Here is a 7,778-nt window from a genome sequence, read left to right as displayed (position 1 = left end):
TGCAAATTACGTTTTTTGTGTGTGTGTGTGTGTGGGGGGTCCATATTTTGGGGATTAATCTTTAGTTGTCCTGAAGACTAGTGTTGCTTTCGTCAACGAAAATTATGACTAAATATCGTCGTCAACGAACATGTATAAAGTGACGAAAACGAGACAAGTGTAAAGTGGGTTGACTGAGTGCATGTGCAGTCTACTAAGCATCCCTTGTTGGCCAAATAGGCTAGGCCTAATGTAGCTAGTTTTGTCATTCACATAGCAATCACAATGAACTGAATTAACCATCAACAACATGACTTTGAATACCTTATTCTAGACCAATACATTAAACAGGGTTGGCTCCAAGTGCAATGCTGCCCCCTCAAAAAATAATTTTGATAAGTACAGATAAGTGTGTCATAATTCTGTCTGAGTATTGTATATAAATTAAATACCAAGATGGCTACACTTTTCTGAAGAATGTGTAGGTCTGCTCTTATTTTGACTCATACATGATTTGTAAGTGCGTTCCCCCTTGCACCATGGAAATACCCCAACAAAATGAGCCAACAGGTTCAACCCAGCGTTTGGGTAGAAAAAATAACCCAGCATTGTGAAAAACAATGCCCACCCATTTAATTCGTACTGGAGCATGAGTCTGACATTAAACAAATGGTTTTGGCATTAACATGCCTCCCAAGCCTACTGCTTAGACTAGGCTACTTCTGTTTTGATGCAAAACAGACTAAAATACAATTTTCATTGACTTAAACTAGACTAAATGTCATCAGTTTTCGTCGACTAAAACTAGACGAAAATAGTCATGGATAAGTCTGACTAAAATAAGACTAAAATGCTCAGACTTTAGTTGACTAAAACTTGACTAGACTAAAAAGAGCATGAACGTGACTAAAACTAATAAAAACTAAAAATGACAGCTTGACACAAAGACGGCTACCAAAACTAAAATTAAAACAGGCTGCCAAAAACAACACTATACCGACGTGGCATAACATCCAAGTAGTGAACTCCGATTAATCATCTACCCTAGGGCATCCTCGTACATTCCTGGTACTTATGATTGTTACCACGAGTGGGAGCTACAGGGTAATTTATGTGTTGCCTTTACAGGGGGCTCTTCCTCGCTACATTGCTGATGAAATTACTAAATTTTCAAAAATATTAAATGTTTACACCTTTATATACGTGACAAAACTCTTTACCCATTTCATTACTTTTTAAACATTTTATATTCAACTTTTTTATATTTTGACTAGAAACCTGCCACTTTTCTATATCACGCAGAGTTAAAGGACTACCTTTATTGCAGGATGTTTTTGCATTTGTATTTCTACCTCTTATATTTAGACATCTCTGTTCGTTTGATTTTAACCGAAAAAGTCAAGTTTAATACACATTATCCTTGAATGCAACACGTATTTACCCAAATTAGCAACTGGAGTGATTCCCTACACTTCTCTCGTAATCAATAATCCTTCCAGTTAGCTGCGTTTGTGTGTACAATGTTATGAAATCTCCCTCATCCGCCTAGTGGCTTTGGTTCACTCCTGAGTTTCGGCAGAACGGGGCATCAATTTACTGAGTGAAGATGGCGGATTCACAAGCGATGCTGTAAACTAGGTTTTTAACTAGAAAATGTTCACATTTTCTGTCACTTAAAGATTCTTGTGGATTGCTAACATTTACATTCCGATTTTGGTGAGTAGCAAGACAAATGCCCGTCACATTTTGCCACGTCCTCTGAAACTTGAATTTATTTCATGTGTGCAACACTGTCTGTAGTTAGCCGGTGGGCTAACCTCGCTAGCAAATGGCTAGCTAGATTACTTAAAACGCCAGTTCAGAATTTCCACTCGCATTTTCAGCGAATGGTGTGTACACGTTCTGTATGCGTTCAGAAGAACCAGGACGTAGTTTCAGCAGTAATTGTTCTGATGTGTGGCCACATAATATAAAAATAGATTGTTACGGACATGATTTTGTTTACCAAGTGGCTAGCTAGCTACCTACCTTTGCTCTAAATCTACGAATAGCTTGGCACTGTTATAATCGCTAGCTAGCTAACCGAGTGGTTCATATGGCGGACTGTGGTTCATATGGCGGACTGTTCAGTCCAAGTCCGATGGAGTATGTGCATGCAAAAGTTTTTTTCTTCTCCCCTCTGCATCTAATGTTGCTGGTTCGCTTGCGCACAGTCGATACAAAAGAATGACAACAGCATGTCTGTGTATGTACACATGATTGCTGTGTAGACTCAGCTGCATATAGTTATTGAATCCAACGTACGACGACGCGCACAACTACCCGCTTAATTTTCCATAGCTAAATATGTTCAGGAGGTTGGTGTATCTGGCGCGGGCTGACTTGGGTCATTGTTCTCTCCGGCTCTCGCTCCGTCCTTTTAATATACTCAGGAGCTGGGTAGCTTAATTATCAACCTTTAGCTAGTATTTTGGTCGATCGTAGAGTCTCCAGTACAGCAAGTCACGCGTTTGCAATATCATCAAATTAACGATATTCGGGTTAGGGTTGGCCACGTTTCGTCTTAAATACCATTGTGTTTATCGAGCACGTTCTGCAGGTTGTGTTTTTCTCTCAAGGGAAATAGAGGTGAAACGTTGGGGGAGTTGGAAAGTTGGGGGATAGGAATGAACAACACTCGTCTCTTGTCTTGGGGGGAGCCTATGTGGCGGGTCTGGTGAATGTTCAACACAATACTTAGTGTAACACTGCAAGTTGTTTCTATGTATGAGTCTTCGTTGTAGCTCGTTAAATGGTGGGACGATTAAGTAGACGTTCACTTAAATGTAACATCCAGACCGGGGCCAACTTTCATTATTAGACCTAGTAAGTAGCAGACAATGATTTGTGGATTTATTTAGCTACGGTTAAATAAGTGCTGCACTAATTGTTCTGCCATACAAGGCAGTCAACTCGCTTTGGATAACTTTTCTCGCTTGATGAGAAATGGAGAATGTAATTTCTCAGCTTCCACCACAACAACGTAGCTTACACCCACCGCCCTGCTCAGCCACCTCCACACCGTACACGAATAGTGCTAAAATGATGGTAGTTAGAATTCAGGTGGTATAACCTCAGTCTTTGTTACACGATACCCTTTCCCAGTGACTTGTTTTATTCTATTCTGTAGCGGAAGGCCCAATTAGTGTTGAGCTGTAGGCTCAACTCCACTTCTGTCCTCAGAGCATATTACTGATGTCTGAGATAACCACTTTATAATTAAGAGTAGGGCCTGGGGGTTGCTCTTGAATGAAGATATTAGGCTGTGTCTTTGGAAGAGTAAAAAGGCTTTAGTTCCTCTTTTAAGTCAGGCAATGGACAACAATACAATCTCAGAGCCCACAACTTTAAAGAACTGTTAAATAGTTTGTGCACATGAGGTCTTGGACAAATGTGTACAATTTGGCTCGTCAAAGTAGGCTCAGCAAGCATGAAGACTAGCAGCTGCACAAGCTTAACACTGTTATATTATGATAGGGAGCTACACATGGAAAGTGGACAATTCTCTCTGCCTTTCTATGAGTTCAGCGGGTCAGCTGGACCTAAAATGTATGCTCCTTATCCTCGCTAAGATGTTACATTTACACTTCATTTGTCATTCAGTACTTGACCCCTGAGCTCAGGTTTAAGCCACATGGAGTGGTGTGGAGCAGCTATTTTTAATTGCCTCATTGTGCCTGGCGAGGCTCACTACTGAACTGAGGATTTGTGAGGGTGTATAATGGAACTAATGTATGTGAATAACATTTAGCCAAAGTTACACCCTCCAGCACAGAAACAGCCCTAGAGTTTGATGCAGGGGATTGCCTTGACATTTAGCAGCTGAGCTGTGGCACTTGCATGGCAATTGAGTGGTTAACTCCAGATTGGATAAATTCCTTGTACTTGTTCTCTGTCACAGTCTCAAGATTTCACACACTGAATCCTTTCCCCTTCCCTATAAAATGAGAGAAGGATGTCGACAGGGTTTGGATTCCTAAGTGTTATCTCGGCAACGCAGAGTCAGGAAATGCTAATGGTTAGTCAGCTGGAGACGATTTGCAGTATCAGGGGTAGGAATGGGCTTGTCCTGGCACTTGCTTTATTCTATGTCATGTAGATAGCCACCAACTCAGTTGTCTCAACTTGTCCCTGTAGCCTAATTGTTATTCCCACTTGTCTTTTCTCCTCGTCTTTTTTAATAAACACCCCATTTGTTGGGGTTGGTGCGTTGTAGTTTGATGAATTCTGTTCAAAGTGCTTGGTCTTCTCTTTAATGAAATAAAAGAATCCTCAGCAAGTGAACCAAAGGGTACGCACATTGTGTAAACTCAGTGTTTAACCCTTTCCACTGGCTCCGAGAAAACCAGGCCCACTTTGTCATTTGGTTGTTGGTAAAATGAGAAAGATGTCTTTTTACACACATGAGGGTTGCATAGGTATTGGTGAGTGTGAAGCTGTGTCGAGAATCGCATGCTTTTACTTAGGGTAGGTACTCTAACCGCACTTACAAAGTACTTACTGTTGCATGCAGTATGCATACAATTGGAACATAATACGTAAGTCATGTCACCACACCTTGAGCTGGCACAGACATGCCAGGTCTACTGTTGTACCGTTTTCTCTGTGGTTGACGCCTCTTCCACTGCACAAAGGGGTTGTTGGTCCGAATATCCAGAAAAGCATGCTGGCTCAATGCTACTGGGTGAAATAGGGCATCCTGGTATTTTGCATTGTGTATTAGTCATAATATGAATTGTTAAAAGATTCTGGCTTAATAAATAGTATGGATATTGAGACGCACCCTGAACGTTTCCAGACAGGACAACCAGGAGTCAGACTGGACATCTTTCTGTCTGCCTTGTGACTTTCATCAAGTCAGAAAGCAAACACCCTTTTTTCAAACACTGCAGACAATCCATACAGTTCTGTATTGGGGAGAGGAGGGTAGAAGCATCAGAGGTGAAAATTAAACACTCCTCAACCCCCCCCCCCTTCCCCCCTCCCCCTTATAGCTTCTTCACAGCCAGGATCAATATGTGCTTACCTTAACAGCTTCTGTTATTAATAACACTTGCAGTGCAGATGATTCCATCTCTGTGGCAGCGCACACTAGAGCAGTGCATGTTGACGGTTCGCAAGATCCTCCATCGCCAAGTGCAGCTCAACCTGGCGGCAAACATGTTTCTCTATTTATTTGTGGAAGACTGCTCAAACTGCTGATCCAAACAGCTTCACATGGGACTCTGCATGGCCTTGGGTCCTGAGCAGGGGCAGATCTAGAGATTTTCATTCGGGGTGGCAGAAGGATGTTGTTGGCTGGCCTACTCCCTATGGTCAATGATTAGGCTACAACATTGTAGTTTAAATTAAACAGTAAAATTATTTATTGAAATGTTCTGTAATGTATAAATAATATTTTTCCATGGGGAGATTGGGGTGGCAGTATTTTTTATTGGTGTGGCAGCTGCCACCCCTTAGATCCGCCACTGGTCATGAGCAACACAACCTGGCAACCTTCTATTTCCTACAATGCCCTGTCTGGGAGATAATGTGCCGCAGACAGAGGTTCATAGTTGGATACACTGTGTGTTTGAGATGGGGTGTACAGTGAGGAGCACACAGCAGCCAGGGACAGTAGGATGAAGGAATAATGCAGCATCGTTTCATATTACTACCAACATGTTGGGCCATGGACACCTTTTAGAGAATACAATAAGTGAAGGGGGGGGGGGGGGGCGACGACATAGGATCTGCAACGCAATTACCATCTTACGAGTGTTGCTGATGCCATTTTTATTTTGAGCAGCACTAAAAAGATTGATGGATTATGTGCCCATCTACATTCCACCAAGCATTCCTGTTCTCTAAAGTCTCATTAAGTTGTGTGAACCAGGATCAAGGCAAAGCTGAAGTCGGAAATGTGTTACCTTTAGGGTTCAGTCGAGGGGTGTGTCAAAACACATGTTCTGACCTGATCAGTAGTTGGGGCTGCTGTAATGACACGTTACCCAGGAAGTGCCTGAGAGGATCAGGAACCTCTTGTCTACCTTTTGGATGTAGCTACACTGGAAGGGCCGACTGGATAAGCCCACAGCAGCTATCAGCAGTGCTCCACTTATCCCACACTTGCTATTAGTTCAGTTGCAACAACTTCCTTACACACTCATTAACACAGCCTGGAAGGGTCCACAAGTGCATTGGAATGTTCCTCCCAGTCCTGTCCGTCCGTGGCGAACCTTTAAAAGCTGCGCCAGCTGGTTTTTGTCTGCTTTCCCTTCGTCCCAGCAGCGCGTTTAGGATAAGAGGAGGTGTGACTAATTGAATTCCCGCACAGACGGGCTTGACCCGTACTTCCCTATAAGTGTGCGGTAAGCCCTGGCGTTTTTCTCGCCTGTTGGCGCAGAGGGGATACAGGAGCCGGTGCTGATGTATGCTGTGTTTAATTAAACATGATCACTGCAATGCCCTCCTGAAATGTAGCGTCGCGCACTAAGCAGCATGTAGCCTAACGCTAAACAGCTCTTTTCGTGAGTATGTGCTAATGCATCTCCCTGTATCCCTGAGCCAGCCGTGATCGCTGCTGTCTTCCCTAACTGCTATAGTGGTTTTGTATGATCTAAGTGGATGAATCATTAACTGTCTTCTCTCCACCCCATCAATTCAACTTATGGTTTGCAAAAAAAAAAAAAATCCTGTATTGGAATATTGACACAACTTTGAGCTATGGAGTCCACGACTGAACCCGTCAAGCCTGGTGTCCGGTGATTAACCTTAAGTAGAAAAGAGGTGATCAAGAGATTTTCCTCCGAGCTTCAAAAGTCTCATCCCACTCCTCCGAGGGCCCAGGCAGCGCCTGACGTTGCATAACTGTACCGTCAAACTTTGGCTTGATCTCATCACCGTGGTTTCCACAAGACGGCCAAGGCCGACAGGAATGTGAGCGGAGTGTCGCAGAGTACCTCCAGCAGATATTTAGTTAGAATGACAACGTGGGAAGGCCGACACACTCTCTGTTGCTGAACTGCAGAGGCAGCCTCACAGCCTGCTGTGCTTATGATGTAGGCCTACACATGATCACACATCGTCACTTTTGATTTATGATCTACAATTTTATTTATTTCATATAGTCAAATTGAGTAGATTTAGTCATTGTAGAGATTCTCCTTTTTCCAATTCAACGCAACATGATGGGGGGGGGGAAAACAAGCGTCATAGTTTAAACCCATTATCTGCCAGCTGACTAATTCCTATTTCTGTGTAACCTTTAACATTTGTGGTATGTGAATCTAAAGCATGGACTCTCCCCTCTTAAGCTTTGGAGCTTATTTTTTTGCATCACTGACCGTGCACAATAGTCATGTGCCCTCGTTATAAGGTAAATTCCTAATACGAGCTAAGGGTATTTTGTTACTAAGGATGGAACAGAAGGATGCAGGCTATTGTTAAATCCATCATTCGATTCCCTGCTAGTGGGAAGTGAAACAGAGTGGCTTCCAAGAGTGCCTTCCAAAATGGACCAAAAACACATAGTGTTTAAACCACATGAAAACATGTAGCCTAGCCTATTTGGTAGTCATATCTTGGCATTTTTGCAGTTATCTCAATCTCCCAAACTTCAAAGCCAGTCAGCTGTGAATCATGACTGCACAGCATGCATGGGCTACTTCAATCCAGGGCTTTCCGATAAGTACCGCGTAGTCATGCTGATTTTCTAACATGGAAAAATGCAAGAAGAACTGAAATAGCTCCTTTAACCCTTGACCTTCAAAACTGTGAAA

General features: G+C 42.7%; 1 protein-coding gene across 16 annotated transcripts in view; it reads left to right on the top strand.

Moving 5' to 3' along the window:
* Positions 1-1,539: 1,539 nt before the first annotated feature.
* ndst2a (N-deacetylase/N-sulfotransferase (heparan glucosaminyl) 2a) overlaps positions 1,540-7,778 on the top strand; it is an 85,410-nt gene continuing 79,171 nt past the window's right edge. For all 16 annotated transcript variants that reach the window (XR_014768838.1, XR_014768836.1, XR_014768839.1 and 13 more), the window contains exon 1: positions 1,540-1,695. The gene's annotated coding sequence lies outside the window, so the exon portion shown is untranslated. The remainder of the gene's footprint in view (positions 1,696-7,778) is intronic.

This window comes from Hypomesus nipponensis, chromosome 11 (genome assembly GCF_054491055.1).
Source record: "Hypomesus nipponensis isolate SF chromosome 11, ASM5449105v1, whole genome shotgun sequence".
In the NCBI taxonomy this organism is placed as follows: Eukaryota; Metazoa; Chordata; class Actinopteri; order Osmeriformes; family Osmeridae; genus Hypomesus; species Hypomesus nipponensis.
This window is presented reverse-complemented; position numbering and strand designations above follow the sequence as displayed.